A 27,552-nucleotide genomic window follows, 5' to 3' on the forward strand; every position below is an offset into this window, starting at 1 on the left:
ATTCACTCAATTCAACTCAACTATACTTATTGAGTGGAGAAGGCAACGGCAACCAACTCCAGTACTCTTGCCTGGAAAATCCCATGGACAATGGAGCCTGGTAGGCTGCAGTCCATGGGGTCCCAAAGAGTCAGACATGACTGAGTGATTTCACTTTCACTTTTCACTTTGATGCATTGGAGAAGGAAATGGCAACCCACCCCAGTGTTCTTTCCTGGAGAATCCCAGGGATGGCAGAGCCTAGTGGGCTACCATCTATGGGGTCACACAGAGTCGGACACGACTGAAGCGACTTAGCAGCAGCAGCAGCATACTTATTAAGCACTTACTACAGTCGGACACTACTGAAGCGACTTAGCAGCAGCAGCAGCAGCAACATGACCTGTTGCCAAAACCCTGGGCAAAAGGAGTTCAAAGATTAATATGGCATAGGGCTTCCCAGGTGGCTCAGTGGGTAAAAAATCTGCCTGCAATATAAAAGATGCAGGAGACATGGGTTTGATCCCTGGTTTGGGAAGATTCCCTGGAGGAGGGCATGGCAACCCACTCAAATATTCTTGCCCAGAGAATCCCATGGACAGATGAGCCTGGAGGGTTACTGTCCATGGAGTCGCAAAGAGTCAGACACAACTGTGCGACTGAGCACACATGCACACAGCCCCTGACCTCAAGGACCTCTGTAGTTTGATGTAGGAGAAAAGTCATATATATATGAAAACAAAAGAAAGCAGAAGTTGAAAGGTCCCAAAACACCAGCACACACAATGCATTCTAGGAAAGTATGAAAGAGAGATAGTCGTTCTTACTGGAAGAACTATAGAAGGTTACAAGAGTTTAAACCCAACTGCTGGTACCAAAACCTATCTATTACTATATAACAAAAAGCCCCTGGATTTCATGTCTTAAACAACCTTCATCATCTCAACAGTTTCTGCCCCACATCCTGGTACAGCTTGGCTGGATGTCTCTGCCTTGAGATCTCACATCAGATGGTCATTGAAGTGCCATTTGAGATGCACTTTCTTCTGAAGGCTCTACTGAGGAAAGGTCTGCCACTAAGTCATTTACATGGTGGATAGCAGGATTCAGTTGCTCTGAGCTGTTGAACTGAGAATCTCACGTTCTCATTGGCTACTGGCTGAAGGCCCCCTTCAGATCCTTGTCATCTGGGCCTTTCCATTGGATGGCTCCCAAGGTGGCAGCTGGCCTCCCTCATAGTAGAGTGCAGAATGATCTAAATCATGATATTTGTGTAATCTAATCCCAGGAGTGACATCTCATCCATTAGCTATACTATATTTATCAGAAATGAGTCACTAAGTCCAGTCCACACTTGAGGGGAGGGAATCGCACAGGCATGAATTTTAAAAGGCAAGATCACCAGGGCCATCTTGGAGGTTGCATACCAGAGTATGCAGCCTTGAAGGACAGATAGAATTTCAACTGGTAGAAATGCAAAGTCAAGGACTGCAGGTTGCAGGAAGAGAATGAGCATATATGCCAAGATGAGATCACTTCAGGTTTTGAGAAGAACAGGTAGTTAATCCAGTTTGTGGGAAACTGGATGCATGAGGAATATTAGAAAATAAGTCTTCAAAGTAGATCAAGGTTAACTAATATTATGCTAACAAGTTAGAGCTTTATTATTTTAGATTCTAGGAATTGTTTTGTTTTGTTAACATAACAGTAACAAGATCAGAAGTGCCTCAAGATCATTAACCTGGATGTCTTGTGAAAGACGTACTTGAAGTGTAAGACACTATGTGGAGGCAAAGAGTGCTTAAAGGAAGCTGCTCTAAAAGACAAAGAGCAATCTTAGGACCCAAATTTTTAAAAGCAGCAGTAGGAGGGGAAGTAGGGCTTCTAATAAAATAGCATACCTATGCTTTAATGTGCATTTCCTTATAGTTGAATTTTTTCAACTTCTGATTCTCAAAATATTTAATATTATATGGATTTTCAAAGGTTTTTCAGTTTCTATTATTCTTTCCCCTAACTCTTTCATGCCCTGCTTCAGGGCAACTGTTGCCTATTGACTGTCATGCAAGCAAAAGCATTTGATCTGAACCTTGCCCATTTGCCCTTGCTGCCTCAAAGAAGGAAACATATGACCTGTCTTTGATCACACTTTTTTTCTAAAATGAAAACATCCTCCAATATGTGATTCTTATAAAAGGTGAGTGTTAAAATTCTAGGATAAACCACATTTAAGCCCAGGGACTCAGTTAAAGTTAATGAAAACATATTGGGATGAGAGAAGCTGTTGCAGAGGTTGGTGGATATTTAATCCTTTTGCAAACATCAGAAAACCTGTCTGGTCTCAATACAGACAAAAGCTGGAATGAGTACTCAATTAGTAGCAGTTTCTCAGCATTTTGTCCAATTATCTAATAAAGAAAACAAGAACCTCTGCACATAAATTTGCTCCATTATGGAAGCAACCTTCAGTGAGTAAGCGAGTCAGCTTTATTATTCAAATCATCAATGTGATGCTTGTAAAATGAAACCAAGGCAGCTCTTTCATGATAAATATTACAATACAGCTACTTTTCACATATGTCTCCACACACACACACACACACACACACACACACACACACACACACTGTAAACCATTCACTGAAGTATAAATAAGAGACAACCAAGTGACAATTCAGATACAAGAAAAATAGACAAAGCCCAAAACAGAATGGATTATCCAGTTACCACTCTGACATTATTGCTGCTTTTAGGGAACAGCTGATTCTAGTCATCAGTTTCCATCATCTGTTCTATTTTCTTTTGCAGACTTTTGCAACGGAACTTTTCAAAAAAGATGCTGGGAGAAAATCAGAAATAGATAAAAGTCTAGGAAGCAATTTTTCAAATTAGCTCCCCCTCTCCCTTTAATTTCAAGAAGAGGTGCAGTTCTTAGAAGTGTTCCTTCTTTGACAGATCATTCAGAGGCAGAGACATGGGAATCCTAGGCATCAACAAGGTCACTGCCAAGTTCATTCCAGTCTCCTGGAGTACTACAGGCTGAGAGCAAAAGAATGAAGGCCCAGAAACAGTTTATGAGATAAGCTGCCAGGACTAAAGTCAGGGTCAGGGCTTCTGGAAACTTAAAAGCAGACACATATCACCAGAAGTATCAGCATTAGCACAGCTCACTGATGTTCTCATATTGGTCTCCTTATGTCTGGACACATTTTTTTCTCTTGAACACAAGGAACAAGTTGCACATTCCAGCAGCTTCCTGTAGCCAGATTTGCCTGATTTATACAGACACCGTTTATAGAATCCCTGTCACCTTTTCAGTCTCCTGGCTTCTAGCTTTGACACCCATCTTCCCCTGGCTCTCCCTGCTTCACACTCAACAAATCCCTTATATTGCAGACATCACAATAAAAATCATGGACATTATAAATCCATTTTCAGTAACACCTGGTATAAGACCTTCCTTATTGCAAAAAGTGTGCAACTTTCCCCAAGTTCCTTGAGATCTATTGTATACCTGGCCTCAGCTCTCCTTATACCAAGAGTTTTAGATATCCTTCTTTTTTTTTTTTTTTTTTTTTTTTTTACTTAAAAATGCCTCCCTGACCACATTCTAAGTACAATTACTTTAAAGGACTCAATAATACCACAAAAATGACATGGTCTGAAACTACAATGTCTATTCCGACTCTCACAACTCATCAAGTTGCATAATCCAGCAACAGTGATACAGTCATCCTACTTAAATAATGCTATTTTATTGTCAACTACTCAAAGTATCTGACAACCAAATACTAACATCCACTCACACCAGCTTAATGAACATTGCAACCACTGGGGATGATTTTCGAGATGGGCTACAATTTCCCTAGATCTCAGAGTAAATCCACACCCTGGCCAATAGATGCCCATGACTCCCGTTTTGAGAAAGACACATGTGATTTAATTTCAGATATTTTCCAGTGAAGGGAAGCACACAACAGAGCCCCTCTTCCTCATCCTAACAGATGTAAAGATTATGCTAGACATCTTATTTTTAAATCTAGTGTATAAATTTGGACATCTTAAGAGAGAATGCAAAGTACATAGCAAAGAATCAGAATCATGTGGAATGATCCCCGTACTTAATTCTCTGACCCGTCATCATGCAGACTTTTCCAGAAAGCACATGTCATACTGTTTGTAAGCCACACTTCTTCACAGATAGCATATGATCCTCCTTCAAAATGTTGTCAAATAATTCTACTTTCTAGCAAAGTAGATGAAAAAATAAAGCTAGTTACTCACACATGAAGGATTTTCCTCAAGGGCAATCATCTTAACAGGAAATTTTTTCTTCAAAATTAGCTAATCTGCAGTTCTATTAAAACAATGTGACTCTAGCCCTGCTCTCCTCACCCCAAAAGAAGGAAAGTAAAGACAGAATCCCATTAGAGAAAATGCTTGAAAGGCTAAAAAATCTAGACAAAATGCTCAAATGTTCCAAACTGATATAAAGGTACCAACCAACACACATTTGGTCCTCACTACATAACAACCTAAGATTGTGATTTAACTAATTATCCTGACATTTCTAATATAGACAGTTATTTCAAAAATGTTTGTAGAGAATAGGAATTTAATGAAGTTTCTTTGAAAAGTCCCTCAATTAGAAGAGCACCTGCTAACGACGGATTAGTTTTAATCAAATGACAATTGGTGGTTGGGAGCTGAATGTACAGTCAGCATTCAGCTGGTCATGGAGAGATGTCATCTTTTTACAATAAATACTCCATAAGCATTAATGAATCTCAGTTTCATTTTAGTTATAACTTAATGCTTAAGTTAGTTTTGCATGAAATCACATCTAGATTGATGTGCTAACACATATTGTGAACATTATTTGTGAAGGCCAGCATAGAGGACCACTCTTAAGGCTGTATCATATAAAAGTGATCATTTTTAACTTTTTTTCTCTTCTATTAAAATAGTATATTACTTATTTCTAATATCTAATAACGTTGGATAATATTAACCGAGAGCCTAGTATGTGCCAGGATCTTTAGATAAACGTTTCTTAGTCTTTATGAGGTGATATTATTGTTCTGAGTTTTAAAGATGAGGAAGTTGAGGCTAAGAAGACTAGTAGAGTCCACTGTCCATATTCAGTCTCAGCTCTGTCAAGTCTCATCTTGTGCTCCTCCTGCTACTCTCCTCTGCCTATATAAAGAACATTTTAAAAACCCAATAATGGCTTTAGAGAAAGGAAGTAGGATGGTGCCAAAGATTACATTTCCCTATGCTTATCTACAGAGAACTTTAGAGTTAGACATAGTTTTTTTTTCCCTTTTTTTTTGCCAACTTAAGTCCACATGAATTCTTTGTAGCAAACTGGTGAGAACACATTCATATATATAAACACGCACACTCACACACATATCCCTAGAAATAAGCTTTAGAAGCAATAAATAACTGAATAAATAGCTAGTGGTATAGCACTAGCATTAAAAAATGTCATTTTCAAGTATATATTAAATACTTGGTAGTGTGCCAGGTATATCGGCAATTTAAAAGAGACGTAGACAGCAGAATGTGAGACTGATAACACTGACATGGCCACAAAAATCAAAGGACATGCAGACACATATTAGAACATTGTCTTGAGAAACTATTAATTTTAAAGAAAGTGTAAAATCACAGGACACATGGATTTTGTTGTATTAGTAATGAATGCAATATACATCATGGATGCTGTATATTTAAGCTTTGTTGAGCCAATTAAAAAATACAACACATTCTTTTCAGGTATGTAGGAAAGATCTAAAGGGTGGGTATAATTTTTAAGAGTTCTTTAAATGGTGGGAGAGAGGCACTGTGGAAAATTGGTATGGGAGTCAGGTAGAAAGTGCATTCTGAATAAAGATGCTCGAGTTAGAGTGTGTTGTGAACAGACAAAGTGGGTGGTGAGGAAGTCTGCCTGTTAAGAAGTGGAGGAGGCATTTATTATAAGCAAAGGATATGTCAAAATTACCCTTTTTAAATAGATGAATTAATGTTTAAACCCATAAAGGATCCAATTTACTGAAAATTATTGAGTCCCTTATGGAAAGCCAGTAGTGATTACAACTGAGAGAGCTGTCGTTCTATAGCATGGTACATATATGCCATATGTATTTATCTTTCTCACTAGCCTACTTACATGCGATAATACTACAGCAGCTTTCAAGATGAACATTTGACAAGCCAGCTCACCGCCGACTGACACCTCCATTTCAGCTGGCCTGACATATATAAAAAGAAATTGAATGTTTATCCGTGTGCTTTCCGGATTTGACATATGTGCTATATAAGAGTCACAGAAGAAAACTTCAGAAAAGAAATTAAGGAATGTACTTCTCAGTTTATTATTCAAAGTTTACCTGCTTCACATTACGCAGAGAAAAATTAAGCTGGCTACTATGGAACTTGGAAAACATCTGCTCACAGAGTCAGAAGTAATGGTAAACAAACGAGCTTCCTTTGTGGTTGATTTTCATCCAGCTGCATTTAATTATAATAGTGCTATCAAAGAAAGCTCCCCATTAGCTACTAATTCAGGATGACTTCAGAAGAAACTCCCAGAGCCTCCAGTGATATCTCTCCAACTCCAACAACTTCCTTAATCTCTACCAGTGTTTGTGAGGAGCCATATTAAAGAAGCTTGGTTATCAGTTCAGGTTGTTGCTGACTGCTAAGGTGGTAGGAGATGTGTTTTCTTTTTACCCCCAAGACTATCTGTGTAATAATGTGACCAATTAAACCGTTCAAAAAAATCAAAATTTATGACATCAATATTTTATTCCAATTTTAGAATAAGATTAAAAAAACTACCTCGATAAAGGAAAAATCTCACCTTAATGCACATTTTAAGAAAATGCAACCTCAGTCATTTCACTTATCCACCTACAGCCACTACAGCCAAAAATAAAAGTGACCCTGGGTTTTCAAATTCAGATTGAATTGATTTTCTAATGAACAGGTATCTATCCAAAGCCTCTTGGAAGAACACTATTTCTATCCAATTCAGTGATAATCACTGCCAAGCCTTGCTTATTGATCAACATCTGTTCTTACAAATTCCCAGGCGTGTATTTTCAGTTTGAAAGTTCCTACCTTGAGACAGGAGGGTGGAAATATGAAAGTACTGTCTCTGTTTCTCATCCTTTCTTGAGAACAAGTTTGAGTGATTCCTCATCCAAACCTGGCTTCTGCCTGGACAAGAAGCAAACACAAAAACAAAAGTTGGCATGTGCAAACAATGCACAGATATACGTGTGCCTTTGCCGATCCACCTGAGAGTCTGCCACATCTCATTTATTTGTTGTGGGGCTATCTGGAGAGGTACAAGTTAAAAGTGAAAATATATAACCTGGGAACTTATCCACATTTGTTTGGTACTAACCTCTTTATCAGAGCAACAAGCCACAAGTAGAGAAGTTTCATGAAGAGAATACTGAATGCTGATTAGCCCAGATTGGGAATGGTCAGTATCTTCCAGAACTGGATCTGACCAACCTCCAAGGAACCATACATATTATATTTTCCCAGCATGTGAAAAAACTTATTCAATCATGGAAGGAGCATGACATTGGGAGAGATTGAAGGCAGTTTTTGCCTACTGAAGACATTGATTGGAAGCTTTTGTTTATGTATTTGTCTCTTTGTTTTTCAAGGAGGAACAAAGTATCTCCTAGCTAATTTAACTTCTGAACCTCCTCGGCTATTTCCAGTCCTCAAGAAGCCCGTAATGTGTATGAGAATCATTTGACTTATCAGAAAGGAAAATGGAAGTGAGGGAGGACACCACTGCTTTTAAGTGAACTTGATGGAAACTTATTTCCAGTCATCCATCGAAGTAAGCATGCGATATTAATTTCACCCTTGGCACAAAGATCAGTGATGTTGCCAGTGTCATTGTTCTGTTTATAACAATATTTGTGATGACTTAAACACCGCCCTCCTCCAACTGGCTTGAGAACAAGCATTATTCTTCTGTGCATAGTTTAACAAAGCTGGGGTATGTCGCATTTCAAAAAGAATGTGCAGGAAGGAGCACAGTTTTTGGTGATAGTCAATCAAAGGTAAAACTTTTCAAATGTTGTTTTAGGGGAAGCACATTAATGCCCATAATCCCTCTTCTACTCTAAAATTCTTCAGGCTGAGAGCCTGAGCAAATGCAGTTCTAAGACCATATTTTCAAGTGAGACTACTTAACATCTCTTCCTTTCTTTCATACATGTTTTGCAGTGGAATAAACATTCACGGGCATGAAAGTTACAGCGGTACAAATTTTATTATCTTTCACTGTCCAGTACCTTCTACTACTACATACTAGTTTTCTGACATACAGAAAGCTAGTCCAGTTCAGTTCAGTCGCTCAGGCATGTCTGACTTTGCGACCCCAAGAACTGCAGCATGCCAGGCCTCCCTGTCCATCACCATCTCCCGGAGTTCACCCAAACTCATGTCCATTGAGTTGGTGATGCCATCTAACCATCTCATCCTCTGTCATCCCCTTCTCCTCTTGCCCTCAATCTTTACCAGCATCAGGGTCTTTTCAAATGAGTCAGCTCTTTGCATCAGGTGGCCAAAGTACTGGAGTTTCAATTTAAACATCAGTCCTTCCAATGAACACTCAAGACTGATCTCCTTTAGGATGGACTGGCTGGATCTCCTTGCAGTCCAAGGGATTATCAAGAGTCTTCTCCAACACCACAGTTCAAAAGCATCAATTCTTCTGTGCTCAGCTTTCTTTATAGTCCAACTCTCACATCCATACATGACCACCGGAGAAACCATAGCCTTGACTAGACAGACATTTGTTGGCAAAGCAATGTCTCTGCTTTTTAATATGCTGTCTAGGTTGGTCATAACTTTCCTTCCAAGGAGTAAGCATCTTTTAATTTCATGGCTGCAATCACCATCTGCAGTGATTTTGGAGCCCAGAAAAATAAAGTCGGCCACTGTTTCCACTTCTATTTGCCATGAAGTGATGGGACTGGATGCCATGATCTTAGCTTCTGAATGTTAAGCTTTAAGCCAACTTTCTCACTCTCCTCTTTCACTTTCATCAAGAGGCTCTTTAGGTCTTCTTCACTTCCTGCCATAAGGGTGGTGTCATCTGCAAATCTGAGGTTATTGATATTTCTCCCGGCAATCTTGATTCCAGCTTGTGCTTCTTCCAGCCTAGCATTTCTCATGATGTACTCTGCATATAAGTTAAACAAACAGGGTGACAATATACAGTCTTGATCTTGATGTACTCCTTTTCCTATTTGGAACCAGTCTGTTGTTCCATGTCCATTTCTAACTGTTGCTTCCTGACCTGCATATAGGTTTCTCAAGAGGTAGGTCAGGTGGTCTGGTATTTCCATCTCTTTCAGAATTTTCCAGTTTATTGTGATCCACACAGTCAAAGGCTTTGGCATAGTCAATAAAGTAGAAATAGATGTTTTTATGGAACTCTCTTGCTTTTTTGATGGTCCAGCAGATGTTGGCAATTTGATCTCTGGTTCCTCTGCCTTTTCTAAATCCAGCTTGAACGTCTGGAAGTTCATGGTTCACGTATTGCTGAAGCCTGACTTCGAGAATTTTGAACATTACTTTACTAGCATGTGAGATGAGTGCAATTGTGCAGTAGTTTGAGCATTCTTTGGCATTGCTTTTCTTTGGGATTGGAATGAAAACTGACCTTTTCCAGTCCTGTGGCCACTGCTGAGTTTTCCAAATTTGTTGGCCTATTGAGTGCAATACTTTCACAGCATCATCTTTTAGGATTTGGAATAGCTCAACTGGAATTCCATCACCTCCACTAACTTTGTTCATAGTGATGCTTTCTAAGGCCCACTTGACTTCATATTCCAGGATGTCTGGCTCTAGGTGAGTGATCACACCATCATGATCACACCTTCATTAAAGGTCATGAAGGTCTTTAGTATAGTTCTTATGTGTATTCTTGCCAAGCTAGTATGTCAGTGCAATTTCTCAAGTGTTAAATTCAGCATATTAATAGTAAAGAATATTTGATACAAGAACTCATATTCTCCTCTGCAGTGTAGATCTACAGAGTTGTTGGTTGTTGTTCTTGTAGCTTATATGACCCCTTGAGTATGCAAATGTACTTACATTTCCATTTAGAACATTAATAAAGTACCAAGATTTCACCCTTATATAAAGTGCATAACTAAATGGAAAGAAGATTTCACAAAATTTTCAGGAAGTTCCAGCAAGCAAAACAAGCCCTAAAGAACAAATGCATTGCAGATCCTGGACAGTAAGTATGCCAACTTGTGTCCACGACCTTTCTGTGCTTCAGGTTCTATATCTTCAGCTTAGGAATTAAACTTTCCTTAATCTCATTCTTGCTTTTTTAATATTAACTGAGAAAATTGATTGGAAAGTACGTTTTTTACCCCCTGTAGATAAGGAAATATTCGTTGCAAAATATATACTCTGATGGCAGAAACAAATGGAAGAGGGAGTCTGCACCAGAGGTCTCCTACTTGTACTGTGTGAATCTGTAAAGGTCTAGAATCCATTACAGGTGCCACGGGGAAGCAGAAATTGCAACCCAGTGTTCCCTAGACTCAACACTTCATTTGGTCATAGCAGATTCACTCTTTTATCTACTGTTAACATTGAAATTCTGACCATAAATTTGATTGGGGAAAAAGAAGTTTACTGCTTAAAAAGTTTGAACTCATTTAATTTGGTATTCTTATCTTACAGTGAAACAACAACAAAACCCTCAAAGATGTAAGTGATTTGCCCATGTTCAACACTTACCAGCAAGAACAAATTTAGAACATGAGAAAGATTTGGTACGTCTTCTGCCTGCAATTTCAATGATGCCTGTTTTGTGGTAGTTCAAAGAAAAAAATGATAATTTCTTATTATGTTTAACCCCACAACTAAATTGGATTACTACCGATCATCTTATCTTTCTCTAATTGTTGGATAGTGTCAAATGTTCTTTCTCTGCTTGTAAATTATTTTCTTGACTTCACAGCATTCTGCATGTATTTCTAGTCAATCCATTTCTGGACTCACAAAATTATAAGCTTGCAAGTTGTTGTCAGAGAATTAGTAACAATTTATTTAATGTATTTGGCATGCTGCTTATCACATCAATATGTAAATGTGATTGCTTAATAAATACCACTTATTGATGTTGACTTCATCTGCAACTTCCTTTGCAACTTAAAAATCAGACTCAAAATTACCCTACCTTGTGAATTTTATTTTCACGATAATATCCATCCAACATATATTTCCTAAATACTTCCTGTGCATAAATAACTGCTAACCATCATGATTGTCTATGGAACATGGGAAACATAGGGACACAATTATGTAAGTGCAAATATCAACATGCTATTGAAGTCCAAGGGAAAAGAGATAATTTTCAGCCAGGAAATATGGGAAGAACCAAGCAAGCATATTTGTGGAGGTGGCAGCTTTATAGCTGTCCCAGAGGAATGGGTAGAATTTCAATGTCAGAAGTAGAAAGAGGGTTTTCTAGGTGGTATGCAAGCTGTTTGACCAGGCTTGACAGCTAAGGCTATTAGGCTCAGTGTCAAGTATCCCTACAACAATGTGCTAGTATCTAAAATCTTCTCGATGTCTCATCTCCCATCTTCAATTTGAAACCTTTGCCAGATCTGGTGGTTCCCATTTTTCATTCCATTGATCTCTGCTTAGGCTCTGTCTGGTGATCTCCCTTTTAGTTTGACACTTCATCTAGAATCAAGAAAACTAAGATTATGGCACCCAGTCCCATCACTTCATGGCAAATAGAAGGGGAAAAGTGGAAACAATGACAGATTTTAGATTTTTTGGCTCCAAAATCACTACGGACAGTGACCGCAGCCATGAAATTAAAAGACACTTGCTCCTTGGAAAGAAAACTATGATAAACCTAGACAGTATATTAAAAAGCAGAGACATCCCTTGCCAACAAAGGTTGCCAACAAAGCTATGGTTTTTTCAGCAGTCATGTAAGGGTGTGAGAGTCGGACCATAAAGAAGGCTGAGTGCTGAAGAACTGATGCTTTTCAACTGTGGTACTGAAGAAGACACTTGAGAGTCCCTTAGACATCAAGGAGATCAAACCAGTCAACCCTAAAGGAAATCAACCCTGAATATTCACTGGAAGGACTGATGCTAAAGCTGAAGCTCCAATACTTTGGATACCTGATGCAAAGATCTGACTCATTGGAAAAGACACTGATGCTAGGAAAGATTGAGGGCAGGAGGAGAGTGAGGCAGCAGAGGATGAGATGGTTAGATAACATCACTGACTCCAATGGACATGAGTTTGAGCAAACTCCAGGAAATGGTGAAGGACAGGGAACCTTGGCATGTTGCTGTCAATGGGGTCAAAAACAGGTGGACACAACTTAGCATCTGAACAACAACTGGGCTGCTTGCCAGGCTTTCAATTTTAGTTCCACACATAGACAAGGTCTGTCTGATCACCTTGAGTCTGGGTTTCTCTGCCTGTAGACCAGCCAGTACCCATTTATGGCAAGACCAAATCCTTCAGTCCTTCAGCCTAGCACTATGTTCTTCAAATATTGTGGGAGAGAGAATGACATGAGAAATAGATACATATATTCAAGAATGGCCTCAGTGAGAACATTTTTTCCCTTGACCACTCCATCTCACCATAGTCTGTAATCTTTCCTTTCTCTATACTTTAGAGACAAATCCCAGAAAACTCTGATCCTTTCCAGTATTTAAAATTTAGTCTAGATCAAAATATTAATTTCATATCCAAATTAAAGTATCTCTTTCCTCCTATCGGAATCTTAGTTTGTGGCTTGGGTCCTGAAATAGGGAAAGACAGCTAGTTAGCTCTGTTTACTTTTTTGGCACTCTCACGGCCGCCTCTGCCTTTCTCTCTGCTATTTTTCTATTTCTGGGTTTCCCTCGCCTCTCAATGTTGTTGGGCTCTCCAAGGGGACAGGGGTGAGGTGAAAGTGTGAGGGACAGCTGCCCAAATGCTGATCTCTGTACTTTTTGTGCATTCTTCAGAACCCCATCTCCCAGAGGTTTCCTAAGATAGACAAGCATTCTATGGCTGACATTTTTCTCTCACTTCTCTTGCTCCTGGCTGACTGCCTGACACTGTCTTACGGGTGCAGTTCCCATGACACAGGAGGCCTCTGAGACCTCCACTTGATCCATGGAATATCTGCACGTCCTTGTCATGTAAAACATGGATGGAGCAGGCTGCCTTGCGGCTGCCATCTCTTGCTTGCTGTTGTGGATTCTTGGAGTATTTCTCGATCAGATTCTGTGCTTGCATAATGTTAAGCAAATTCCATAATATACATGTGAAGTTCTCTTAAGAATGTTTGTGTGCTCTGAGCACGAACCTCATGAATTTCTAGGACTCAGCAAGCTTTCATTAGGAGAAAAACGTGAGTCTCCCTTCTTGATAGATACTCGAATGCCTATAAGCAATTTTCTTATAGTCCTTCTCAGTAGGTTTAGAAGGAAAGGCAGAGGAAAAATCAGAACAGTCTCCTTCTATGCCTACAGCTTACCTCTCATTCAATATATTTCAATATCTAGTCATCTGTTTACATGGGCTGGATGAAGATAGAGAGCTGCCTCTGTTTTGTTGTTGTTGTTGTTGTTGTTTTGGATAATGAGGCAGGCCTCTCGTTGCCACCTATTCCTCTCAGCTTTAGCTCCTTGTGCAAAATTCTAAGCAGGACACATTCCATTTAACACTGTTTACATGGACGGAGGAGCCTGGTAGGCTGCAGTCCATGAGGTCGCTGAGGGTCGGACACGACTGAGCGACTTCACTTTCACTTTTCACTTTCATGCATTGGAGAAGGAAATGGCAACCCAGTCCAGTGTTCTTGCCTGGAGAATCCCAGGGACAGAGGAGCCTGGTAGGAGGCCGTCTATGGAGTCGCACAGAGTCAGACACGACTGAAGTGACTCAGCAGCAACAAAAGTAATACTTGTATAAGAGGGTAGTGATAAAAAGTCTGCAGGAAGGTGTCAGTTTCTGCAGAGATGGAATTGTATTTAAGATGATAGGGGACAGAAACAAAATTTTCAGATCAAGGTAATGCTAATACTTGTGTTACAAAATTGAGCCTTCCATGCTTTACTAAGAGATACCACATGTCAGAGAAATAGACATTAAAACATCAATAAGATTCAACTACATACCAATTAGAATGGCCTAAATGTAGAATTTGGAGAAGGAAATGGCAACCCACTCCAGTGTTCTTGCCTGGAGAATCCCAGGGACGGGGGAGCCTGGTGGGCTGCCGTCTATGGGGTCACACAGAGTCGGACACGACTGAAGCGACTTAGCATAGCATAGCAAATGTAGAATACTGAGAATATCAAATGCCATCAAAGACAGGGAGTCAGAGGAAATCTCATTCTTTGCTGTTGGGAATGCAAAATTGTGCAGCCACTTTGAAAGACCACTTGGCAGTTTCTTATAAAGCTAAACATTCTCTTAAGGTCCAGCAAGTGCACTCCTTTGTACTTACCCAAAGGAGTTGAAAATGTATGCCCACCAAAAAACATGCACATGGGTGTTTATAGAAGTATTATTCATTACCATCAAAGCTTAGAAGAAACCAAGATGTCCTTCAGTAGTGTGAATTGACTTATAAACTATGGTACATCCAGACAACAGAATATTATGCAGTGCTCAAAAAAGAGCTATCAAGCCATGAAAAGACAAGGAGGAAGCTTAAATGCATATGGTTAAGTGATAGAAGCCAGTCTGAAAAGGACACATACCATAAGCTTCCAACTGTATATGACATTCTGTTAAAAAAAAAGAGAGAGAGAGAGACAGTAAAAAGAGTAAAAAGACTAGTAGTTGGCAGGAGTTAGAGGAGGAAGGCTAAATAGGTGGAACACAGAAGATTTTCAGGGAAGTGAAAATATTCTGTGAGATACTATAATGATCCCCTAGAGAAGGAAATGGCAACCCACTCCAGTATTCTTGCCTGGAAAATTCCATGGACAGCGGAGCCTGGTAGGCTACAATCCATGGGGTCGCAACAAGTCAGAAACAACTGAGCACTATAATAATAGATACATGTCATTATACATTTGTTCAAATTCCTAGAATATATAACGCCAAGGGTGAATTGTAGTGTCAACTATGGACTTTGGGTGATTATGATATACCAGTATAAGTTTATCAATTGCAACATATGTTACAATCTGTTGGAGGATGCTGGTAATGGAGGAGGTTATTCATGTGTGGGGCAGGAACTATCTCTGGTAAAGCTCTGTACCTTCCTGTCAATTTTGCTGGGAACCTAAAACTGCTCTAAAAATAGCCTTAACGAAAAAAATCAAGTTAAAAATGTAAATGGAATTGACATGTGGAAGCTTTAAGAACCAGTGCATAATGTATAATGTCCTCTCTGCTACAATAACTGGAGTGTTCCACAGAGACTTCTTATCCTAGTGCTGCAGACTGAATGTCTGTATACCTCAAACATTCATATTTTGAAACCTAATCCACAACGTGATATTTGGAGGTGGGTTTCTAGGGTGGTGATGGGGTTATGAAGGTATAGCCCTCATGAATGAGATTAGTTCAGTTCAGTTTAGTCACTCAGTCGTGTCCGACTCTTTGCAACCCCATGAATCGCAGCACGCCAGGCCTCCCTGTCCATCACCAACTTCCAGAGTTTACCCAAACTCCTGTCCATTGAGTTGGTGATTCCATCCAGCCATCTCATCCTCTGTCATCCCCTTCTCCTCCTGCCCCCAATCCCTCCCAGCATCAGGGTCTTTGCCAATGAGTCAACTCTTTGTATGAGGTGGCCAAAGTACTGCAGTTTCAGCTTAAGCATCATTCCTTCCAAAGAAATCCCAGGGCTGATCTCCTTCAGAATGGACTGGTTGGATCTCCTTGCAGTCCAACGGACTCTCAAGAGTCTTCTCCAACACCACAGTTCAAAAGCATCAATTACTTCGGCGCTCAGCTTTCTCCACAGTCCAACTCGCACATCCATACATGACCACTGGAAAAATCATAGCCTTGACTAAATGAAGCTTTGTTGGCAAAGTAATGTCTCTGCTTTTGAATATGCTATCTAGGTTGGTCATAACTTTCCTTCCAAGGAGTAAGCGTCTTTTAATTTCATGGCTGCAGTCACCATCTACAGTGATTTTGGAGCCCAGAAAAATAAAGTCTGACACTGTTTCCACTGTTTCCCCATCTATTTCCCATGAAGTGACGGGACCAGATGCCATGATCTTCGTTTTCTGAATGTTGAGCTTTAAGCCAGCTTTTTCACTCTCCTCTTTCACTTTCATCAAGAAGCTCTCTAGTTCTTCACTTTCTGCCATAAGGGTGGTGTCATCTGCACATCTGAGGTTATTGATATTTCTCCCGGCAATCTTGATTCCAGCCCGTGTTTCTTCCAGCCCAGCATTTCTCATGATGTACTCTGCATATAAGTTAAATAAGCAGGGTGATGATATACAGCCTTGATGTACTCCTTTTCCTATTTGGAACCAGTCTGTTGTTCCATGTCCAGTTCTAACTGTTGCTTCCTGACCTGCATACAGATTTCTCAAGAGGCAGGTCAGGTGGTCTGGTAGTCCCATCTCTTGAAGAATTTTCCAGTTTTTTTGTGATCCACACAGTCAAAGGCTTTGGCATAGTCAACAAAGCAGAAATAGATGTTTTTCTGGAACTCTCTTGCTTTTTCCATGATCCAGCGGATGTTGGCAATTTGATCTCTGGTTCCTCTGCCTTTTCTAAAACCAGCTTGAACATCTGGAAGTTTACGGTTCACATATTGCTGAAGCCAGGCTTGGAGAATTTTAAGCATTATTTTACTAGCATGTGAGATGAGTGCAACTGTGCAGTAGTTTGAACATTCTTTGGCATTGCCTTTCTTTGGGATTGGAATGAAAACTGACCTTTTCTAGTCCTGTGGCCACTGCTGAGTTTTCCAAATTTGCTGGCATATTGAGTGCAACACTCTCACAGCATCATCTTTCAGGACTTGAAATAGCTCGACTGGAATTCCATCACCTCCACTAGCTTTGTTCATAGTGATGCTTTCTAAGGCCCACTTGACTTCGCATTCCAGGATGTCTGGCTCTAGGTGAGTGATCACACCATCGTGATATCTTGGTCGTTAAGATCTTTTTTGTACAGTTCTTCTGTGTATTCTTGCCACCTCTTCTTAATATCTTCTGCTTCTGTTAGGTCTATACCATTTCTGCCCATGAATGATATTAGCAGCCTTATAAAAGAGACCCCAGAGAGCTCCCATGCCATGTTAGGATACAGCAATAAGACACTGGTCCATGAACTAGAATTCTGGTTCTCACTGGGCATTGAATCTATCAAAATCTTGATCATGGACTTCTCAGTCTCCAGAACTGGGAAAAGCAAACGTTTGTTGTTTAAGCTACCCAGTCTATAGTGTTTTTGTTACAGCAGACCAAACTCACTAAAACCAGAGTGAGGACCACATAAACTAGAGACTCCACCCACCCTGTAATTCATCTTCAGCATGGGTAAGAAAACTTGTTGTTTTAAGCTACTGAAATTTGGGGTCGATTTGTTATTGAAGTAACATCTACCTCTCCTTACTGATGTAATGAGTACGTAAATATTTTATGCTATATTGCCAAGTAGTATAATGTGGCTAAATCCTCCAAATTTCTTAAACTTCTCCACATTATCTCCAGCCCGACTCAAAGGAAATAGCTTTCCTATTTTATATCCTATCAACTGTTTAAAATTTAGCTATCAAGTAGTCTCCATTTTCAATTATATTATGATCTTAATCGTATTTACCATTATGTTTAATATCAATTAAGGCCATATATAAATGTTTGGTTTACCTTAAGAGAGATATCTTTAAGAGACTAGTTATGGTAAAGAGGGCAAAAGTTGGAGTGCAAGTTCATCGATATCACACATGATAGGAACAGGGAGCAAACCTAATAGAAATTAATATTAGAAGGGGTAATGTTCACCTTTTTTGAGAAAGGATGAAAAACAACAAACAAAAGGAGTCTGAAAAAAAAAGACACATGTACTGTAGGAAAGTTAGTATTCAGGAAACAACCTAAATTGAATTAGAAGTAACTTCGTCTCTTAAGAGTCCTAGATGGGGGCAAAGTATAGTAAAAGTTATCCTTAATTATCACACCAGGGCCTATTGAATATTAAATTATGTCTAAGTCAGTTCTACTTTGATAGGTAGGATAATCTTCTAAAAGAGAATATAATAAATACTGCAAAAGAAGTGCACTTGCCTCCTAAAATTCTGTTTCACTATGGAAGACAGACAATTTTTCGAAAGTAAAGGCAAGTCTCTATGATTAAAAGATATTTTTATCAAAAGAATGACATGAGAACCAAGATGTCTTAGTAATCCAACCAGGAGTACCTATTTTTAAGCTCAGTGAACTTCAAAGCAACACATATTTCTTGAAAAGCTACTATGTGTAAATTGTTGTTTCAAAAGTTTTGTTACCATATAAATACCATGTATTTCCCCACTCACAGATTTAGAGAAACTTTCTATAGCTAAAAATCTTAAACCTAGCCTTCAATACCCTATAATAAAAGAAGCTTTCATGCCTCTCTCTATTCTGCTATAGTTGATCTATGAACAACATGGTGTTTAGGGCTGCCCAATCCCATGATAGCTTAGACTCCACCCTCAGTAGCCAAGATTCCTCTGTATACATGACTCTGCATCTCAGATTCCACAAATCACCAATCATATACTACCGTGGCACTTACCACTGAAAAGAAAGATGTGCATATAACTGGATCTGTGATGTTGAAGGGTCAACACAATTTCACAATATGCTTTGATACACTGACCAAAACAAATGTAGCCATCCCAAGCAAATTATTTAATGGATTCTACCTCTATACCTCATGGAGAAGAAAATGGCTACCCACTCGTGTTCTTCCCTGGGAAATCCTATGGACAGAAAAGCCTGGAGGGTTACAATCCATGGGGTTGCAAGAGTCAGACATGATTTAGCGAATAAACAACCACTACCTCTATACATCAACTGCTGCTGTCCTTCACTTCACCTCACCTGGGAAAACCATCTTATTTATTTTTCCTCCACTGATCTTTCTCCCTAATATACTTAAAAGCTATGTTCCAAACATGTGTCTACTGGGATATCTTGCTAAATTAACTCTAAGCCAATTCTAGCCACTGTTTTATTCTAGATTGCATCATTACCTACAAAATAAATCAGTTTCATTGCTACAAGAAAACACGTTAGAGGTGAAGAAACTAAAGTCAAGAGATGTGCAGAGGTTTGCCCAAGACCAGAGTTATTTAGGAGAAAGTCAGGGTTAAAAACTAGGTTCCCTGGTTCTCCATTTGTTTCCAAACTACCTATGCTGTAATTTTGTACTCTTGATTGATTGTAGGCTTGGTCTTTTTCTTAAGTTGATTTATAAAGTATAGTCTTTCTTCTCACATAGAATGTAGTAATTTTAGATAAATTTTTAAAAATAATACTAAGAAATATCATTTATTAGGAAGTGTATGTTAACACATTTGCTCCCAAACTATCCAATGAAATATGTGTTATTATAATTATTATTTTTATTATTTTACATATGAAAATTTTGAGGTAGAGAGTATCACACAGTAGCTAACCTGGGATTCAAGCCCAGGTAATCAAGCTCCAAAGCCTATACTTATAACCATACTGCTCTAGAGGGATATTTTGTACCCAAATAAACAAGGCTATCTATCTATCTGTCTGCTGCTGCTGCTGCTAAGTCGCTTCAATCGTGTCTGACTCTGTGCGACCCCATAGACGGCAGCCCACCAGGCTCCCCCATCCCTGGGATTCTCCAGGCAAGAACACTGGAGTGGGTTGCCATTTCCTTCTCCAATGCATGAAAGTGAAAGTGAAGTCACTCAGTCGTGTCCGGTTCTTAGCAACCCCATGGACTGCAGCCTACCAGGCTCCTCCATCCATGGGATTTTCCAGGCAAGAGTACTGGAGTGGGGTGCGATTGCCTTCTCCGATCTATCTGTCTGTCTGTCTCCAAATTAGGGTAGACTCTTTCAGGGCAGTCAACATAGAATATTACACATTTTTGCCAATGGTGCTGATATTTTCCCAGAATATTTTCAGACTTGAGCTTCTGGAATTGACATGAGAATATCAGCTATGCTCTTGTGAATACTCTCAACAAGAGCAAACTCTTTCTGCATAGACTATTTCTGTTTGGGAACTAGTCAAAAGTCAGTCACAGTGGGGCTAACAAGTGAGATGGCTAATTAAATTTCATAAATCCTTGCTCAGTAGAAGATGTACTAGGAATATAGAATAATAATACTATTTTTGGAGGAGTGGTTCATATGCTTTCCATACAAAGACAAGAGTTCCAGAAACATCTTGAGTAAAGTTGGCATCCCATAAATGCCTAAACAGACATTACCATAAGCACGTTTTTCTTAGCATTTTCTGCTTCTTCTTCCAGTAACAGTCCCTAGTTTCTTTGGAGACATTACACTTTACGTGATCTTAGTGATTCTCTTTGCTGGAATCCAACAATGAGCATTTGACCCAGCATTAAGTGAGGGGAGCACCCATTCAATGGTCATGTATTTGTTTCAGAGGTGAACACACAGATGAAGCTTGGTCTACTCAGAGTCACTCAATTTCAGTACTCTGGCAACTACTCCGAACCTGGAGTTGTGAGGCAGGAAAATTGTGACTGGAGAGCCAGCTTGCTCACAAAATGGAACCTGAATACGAAACTAAAACACAGAGAAGTAGGGTCCTTAGTCTAGGCACTTGGTGACCACAGTATCTACATGCACACTATAGATTTAGTGTAAGTCTTTAATAATGGACTTCTGGAAAAGTTTTAGACCAAAGCATTCTGTTTTTATTCGAATGACTGAAAATACCTGACTTGCATAAGTTTAATCTCAGAGCCATGCCCAATTAGCATCATCTTTATTCTAAGAGGGTGAGACTGAAGGGCTGGAAAAAGAGAGGAAAACATCTTATTCATATACATTTTATAAATTATACACTTAATAAACTAATCTTGTATACAAGGATACAAGACCAATGAATTTTGTAAATTATTTTTAAATTTAAAAGTGAGAGTTATAAGTAAAATATTCAAATATCACTAAATCATTGATTTTGAGGGTCAGTTTATCTGGAGAATCTGACAAAGTTAAACATTTTAATTTGATTTTATGACTATGATTTGAAAGTCTGTCATGACTGAGGCTGAATCTTTGTATCTTGCAAGACAAAATTACATACAACCAGTCATTCTAAAGTGAAACAAATCCAAATCAAATAAGGCAAATAAAATAATATATAATAAGCTAGCATTATTATATTATACGAACTATAATATATAATGTCAAAATAGCCAATATCTCTTCAATACTAGGTATATCATCCAATTGCTGCCCCCCAAAACACCAAATTTATTTAAATATATTGTTGCTTCTTATTCAAATTTTGTAGATTTCTTAACCACCACCTCTAGTGATGAAAATTGCAGTGCCCTGTGATATTTAAGCTTCATTAAATTTACTATTCACATTCTCTTGAGTTACATCAACAGTTTTTTTCTTGAATTTTGTTTCTATTCCTTTAAAACAACTGTGTTCAAGACAGTAGTTTTCAAATAGAGAAAACAATTTGAACAAGGAACAAATTTATTTATTATGAACGACTTCAAATTATTTATATATATAAATGTGTGTGTATATATATGTGAAAGTGAAAGTGTTAGTAGTATTCAACTCTTTGTGTTGAATAAATAAATGTGTGTGTATATATATGTGAAAGTGAAAGTGTTAGTCAGTAGTATTCAACTCTTTGTGACCCCATGGACTATAGCCAGCTCAGGCTCGTCTGTTCAAGGGATTCTCCAGGCAAGAGTACTGGAGTGGGTAACTATTCCCTTCTTTACAGGATCTTCTTCCTCACTCAGGGATCAAACCCAGATCTCCCACATTGCAGGTACATATATATATATATATATATATATACACACACACACATGTGTATGTGTATATGTGTGTGTGTATATATGTGTGTATAATATATATGTGTGTATGATATATGTGTATATGTATATATGTGTATGTGTGTGTGTATCTGTGTGCAATATATATGTGTGTATATATGTGTGTGTGTATGTATATGTGTGTGTGTGTGTGTGTATATATATGTGTGTGGGTGTGTATAGGCTTCCCAGGTGGCACTAGTGGTAAAGAACCCACCTGCTAATGCAGGGGACATAACAGACACAGATTCAATCTCAGGGTTGGGAAGGTCCCCTGGAGGAGGATATGGCAACCCACTTCAATATGCTTGCCTAGAGAATCTCATGGACAGAGGAGCCTGGCGGGGTACAGTCCATGGGATCGCAGAGTCAGACATGACTCAAGCGACTGTGTATACACACACACACACACACACACACACACACACACACACACACACACACACACAGCAGTGACTAGGGCTCCCAGCAAAAAGAACCAACAGATAAGCTTTTCTCTACAAAACACCATTTTCCCTTCCTTTAGATGTCATATTCTTTTCTAGTTAAAAAACATACCACAAGTATTAAGTGAAATTCCCATATATCATACCAGGGGACAAAGTTTCCAAAGACACACATTTCTAGGGTTGGCAAAGATAGCAATAAAAATAAAACCATAGAGACAGCTGATAAATATATATTTTGGTAACAAGAATATTGGAAGGCATACAATTTCAGATATATTGTTTTCAATATCTTAGTTTGCCCTCATTTTGTATGAAATACTATATTACTCACAGTAGAGTAATATTTAGATCTCCTCAATTTTCCGTTATTCAACCACCTTTCTTATCACCTCCCCATTTTGCAAAGCACAAAACCTATCAGCTTTTTCCCCAGACCCTTCATTTCTGAATTAATCTGTACTCTTGACAGACACAAACTACTTGGGAGTTTGTGGTAATAGGCACCTGACATCATTTTCATAAGTTTCTCTTTACACTACCTTTTAATTAACAGGATGGAGAATGAATAAGCCTGTCGTATGTTTCAACAAAATAAAAAGGAATATATTATAAGCCCACAAAAGTACATTGATTATGTCTACAAAGATATATAATTAAAAAGTATAAATCAAGGACTGCTATTTTACACTTGATTTCAGTTATTTTGAACACTTAGGGTCTAGAAGTGCTCATTGTTAAGGATATGATTTTATGTGTTTAGAGTAAATCTGCTGTAAGCAATTTTATAGTTTAATGAAAATAATTATAGTTTGAGTAAGTAGTATGAAGTGTATCTGATGCTACTTCCCCAAAATAAGCTGATATAAATTATCATGATTTATTATGGTTATTCTTCTGGCTATGTTTGGAGTGGATTCTAGAAAGCAATGATGATTCTAAAATTGCAACAACAACAACAAAAAAAAACATTTCAGCTATTTGTCCTCAGAACTTATCTTTAATTTCTCTGTAAAACTGAAATAATTTCCACTGTAGTACAGGATGTGCTATTGTGAAGATGGCATTATTCTGCTGTCAGTTTGACAGCTTACTTTCATTTGCACCATTTGGTAAAAGAATATCTTTTAAATCTTTCTGAATATATCATATGCCACTGTTGCTACTTGTTCTTCATTTTTTAACCTATCAATTAGAAGGGCTGTGCTCTAATACGAAGCCATGTATACCCCTATTTAACTCTTTATAGCTGCTCCAACTGCAGTGTCATTTTCAGGTAATTTTTTTAACTTCTTATCAAAAGTCAGAATAATAGATACTTTTCTTTTTTAAATTGAAAGTGTTTTCAGGCCTACTCACAATTTACAGATATCTTAGAGACAGCGATGGCACCCCACTCCAGTACTCTTGCCTGGAAAATCCCATGGATGGAGGAGCCTAGTAGGCTGCAGTCCATGGGGTTGCTAAGAGTTGGGCAATACTGAACAACTTCACTTTCACTTTTCACTTTCATGCATTGGAGAAGGAAATGGCAACCCACTCCAGTGTTCTTGCCTGGAGAATCCCAGGGACGGGGCTGCTGTCTATGGGGTCACACAGAGTCGGACACGACTGAAGCGACTTAGCAGCAGCAGCAGTCCAACCAAATGCTCCTTGGAAGGATTAAAAAAAATTTGATAGGATTCCCTGAGCTACTAGATGATTGGAAACAAGGCTCAAAGAACTCTACACTGAGTAAAGAATCTGATTAGAAAAGTCATGGCTCATTTCCAAATTCCCAAGCTCTTCACTCCACTAATCCCATCAACTAGTTCTTCCAACAGACTGAGAGCCAACACTGACCAAAGGCTATATAGTAGATGAACTAATAGGCTGGCAATGATATTAAAACATAAAAAGTGCAACAATCAAGCAATGCATAAGTTCCTGTTGGGGCAAAGGAAAGACATCTGATGCACTATAGGAAGATTAACCTCCAAGTCTGTACCTAAACAGGCTCAAAATGTCCACTATTTACTGGTAAGTAAAAAGATATTTTCAGATAACAAAACTTGTAATATCACTCCTCCTCATTAGCACTTGGAGCATCTTTTGCCCTTTGAATTTCGTTGTTAAAGCAATGTCAGTCTATATTGCCTTAATGTTATGGAAATATTATGGGTCTTTTAGAGAACTTTCTCCTATTTTTTCCTAAATCTGACTCCAGAGTTTCTCGAGGGTTTAAATTGCTGCTCCTCAATAGTTATTTGAAACATTTTATTAAAGAATCAACCTGAATATTCATTGGAAGTACTAATGGGGAAGTTCCAATACTTTGGCCACTTGTTGTGAAAAGAAAAAGACCCTGATGCCGGGAAAGATCAAAAGCAAAAGAACAGGGCAGCAGAGGATGAGATGGTTGGATAGCATCACTGACTCATTGGACATGAACTTGAGCAAACTCCAGAAGATAGTGGAGTACAGGGAGGCCTGGCATGCTGCAGTTCATATGGTCGAAAAGAGTAGGACATAAGTCAGCAACTGAACAACAACAATTAAAGAAGTCAGTCATTCTTCATCACAGAGGTCTGTCTTGATCAACTGTGATCTCATTCATTGTAAACACATGAAAATTAGGGCCACGAGTAAATAGAGCCTCTTGAACCCAATGGCTTAGAAAAAAATTTCTTTAAACAATCTTTATTTTCTTACCACTTGGATTTCATATATAACAGGAAAATGATTCTTTAATTTATGTCTTAAAATGAATACATATCAAAATACTTGCATTTGGGGTTGGTTATTTTTGTCTGCTACTGATTCTTGTTAGGAGCCACATTTGTCAGATACTGATACTCACTAATTTTGTCAGAATAGGTTTGAAGTTACATAGACCTGACTTCTAATTCAGGTTCCATGACTTTTACCTGTTATATGATTGCAACTATGTTATTGAACCATCTGAGGCTTTGGCTTCCCAATTTATAAAATGGAGCCAATATTTCTTACCCAAAGGACTGTGGTAAGAATTATATAACAAAATGCCTAGAAATTACTCTGTCATTAACAAGTTGTTCATATTTAATACTATTGGATACCAGTTACCAAACAGGGGATAGGAAACAGTCATTTTCTAGATAAGTCATGTTCAGGGCAGGTCTATTTAGCTAACTGTATGCCAGGGAGAAAACAACTACTGGTTTTCTTTTATAAAGCCAAAATTTTCTGATTACCAACAGTTTTACAACCATTAGTACCTTGATTCACTACATACAGCTAATGACAATAATATTAGAATTATCTGGGAAGCTTTCAAAGAACTCAAATTCCCAGGTCCTATCTTAAAACCATCAAATAAAAATCTTTTGAGGTGAGGCTGAGATATCTAAATTTGAGATTGCTTCCTAGGTGATTCTGATGCTCAACAAAGTTTAGGAAACACTGCATTAAATGACCTAAGTCAAGGTTAAGTACAGTAGTGCAAGTAATACCATCTTGTTTAACCTACTTCTAAGACTTCAGAACAAAAGACTGACCTCGATCTAACTGAAGAGCAATTAACTCCTATCTGTCGTTATTCATCCATATAAAAAAGGGCAGCGAAAGATAACGCTGGGTCAGTTAAGCACACTTTTCACAATGTTCTTCTTAATGTGCTATTTTTATGTCAATTTGCCATCATCTAAAACCTTAGAAGCATTTTTCTAAAAAAAAAAAATTAAAATGTGGAATTTAAACCTACCTTAGTTCATGGGTGCTCAGCCTTATTTACGCACTGCACCATTTCCAGAGCTTTTGAAATACTGACACTTGGGACCACCTCCAGATTCTGATTTAATTGGTTTGGGTGCTGTCCAGGTGTTTAAAATGTCCTGGTAATGCTAGGGTGTGGCCCAAGCAAAATCACCACTGTTGTGATTAGATTACTCATCTTGATGATGATTGACTTCATCTGCATCAGTTCGGTCACTCAGTTGTGTCCAACTCTTTGCAACCCCATGGACTCCAGCACACCTGGCCTCCCTGTCCATCACCAACCACCAGAGTTGACTCAAACTGATATCCATTGAGTCAGTGATGCCATCCAACCATCTCATCCTCTGTCATCTCCTTCTCCTCCTGCCTTCAGTGTTTCCCAGCATCAGGGTCTTTTCCAATGAGTCAGTTCTTTGCATCAGGTGGCCAAAGTATGGGAGTTTCAGCTTCAGCATCAGTCCTTCCAATGAATATTTAGGACTGATTTCCTTTAGGATGGACTGATAGAATCTTCTTGCAGTCCAAGAGACTCTCCAGAGTCTTTTCCAGCACCACTGTTCAAAAACATCAATTCTTTGGCTTTTCTGAATACTTTTCCTCTATCCACGCCTGTGGTTTCCAAACACTGTGGTCCTCAGATCCTGAGAAACTTCACAAACTAGATCCCCAAGTAGCCAAATCAGCATCTAAGAAATAGAAACAAGGAAAGTATTTAAAAATTCCCCAGGTAATTTTAATAATTAGTATCCACTAAGCAATTTTGTGCTATGCAGTATTCTAATCCTTCTGCATATATTAATTAATTTAATCTTCATTAAAGCCAATGAGTAGAAGGGTTATCAGTCTCCTTTTGAAACTGAGTGGGGCTATGGTGCTATGTCTATGGGGATCCTGGGCGTGGAGGCTCCCTGTCCCCCATTGCTTGTAGGCAAGACTTCAGCTTTCATGACCTTTCCCAAGTTGCAAGACTTCCCAGTTGGCACTAGTGGTAAAGAACCTACCTGCTAATACAGGAGATGTAAAAGGTTTGATTTCTGGGTGGTGAAGACCGCCCCCACCCCCCCACCCACTCCCTGGGAGGAGGGCATGGCAACGCACTCCAATATTCTTGCCTGGAGAACCCTATGGACAGAGGAGCCTGGTAGGCTACAGTCCATAGGGTGGAGCAGCCAAGAAATCACCTGAGGCAAGATTTAAGGAGCCAGAGAAGCTCATCAAGAGGAGGAGACTTGAGAGGAGATTAGGAAGTGGAAATCCTGCTCACACCCTAATCTTGTCAGAGACCCCATCTTTGATCCACTGTTGTAAAAAATCCTT

At 38.8% G+C, this 27,552-nt stretch overlaps 2 long non-coding RNA genes across 8 annotated transcripts in view; both read right to left on the bottom strand.

Annotated features, from left to right (window-relative positions):
• The window catches only part of LOC112582250, a 374,767-nt gene extending 348,212 nt beyond the window's left edge, over positions 1–26,555 (bottom strand). For all 7 annotated transcript variants that reach the window (XR_006640545.1, XR_006548194.2, XR_006548191.2 and 4 more), the window contains exons 1-2: positions 26,222–26,555; positions 7,108–7,206 (exon numbers count right to left, since the gene is read on the bottom strand). This is a non-coding gene — a long non-coding RNA (uncharacterized LOC112582250). The remainder of the gene's footprint in view (positions 1–7,107; positions 7,207–26,221) is intronic.
• A 176-nt stretch (positions 26,556–26,731) lies between these two features.
• On the bottom strand, positions 26,732–27,297 carry LOC123328524. Its single transcript, XR_006543405.1, has 2 exons — positions 27,237–27,297; positions 26,732–26,921 (listed from the first exon to the last, which is right to left on the bottom strand). It is a non-coding gene; the product is annotated as an uncharacterized LOC123328524 (long non-coding RNA).
• Positions 27,298–27,552: the final 255 nt, after the last annotated feature.

Source organism: Bubalus bubalis, chromosome 2 (genome assembly GCF_019923935.1).
Source record: "Bubalus bubalis isolate 160015118507 breed Murrah chromosome 2, NDDB_SH_1, whole genome shotgun sequence".
In the NCBI taxonomy this organism is placed as follows: Eukaryota; Metazoa; Chordata; class Mammalia; order Artiodactyla; family Bovidae; genus Bubalus; species Bubalus bubalis.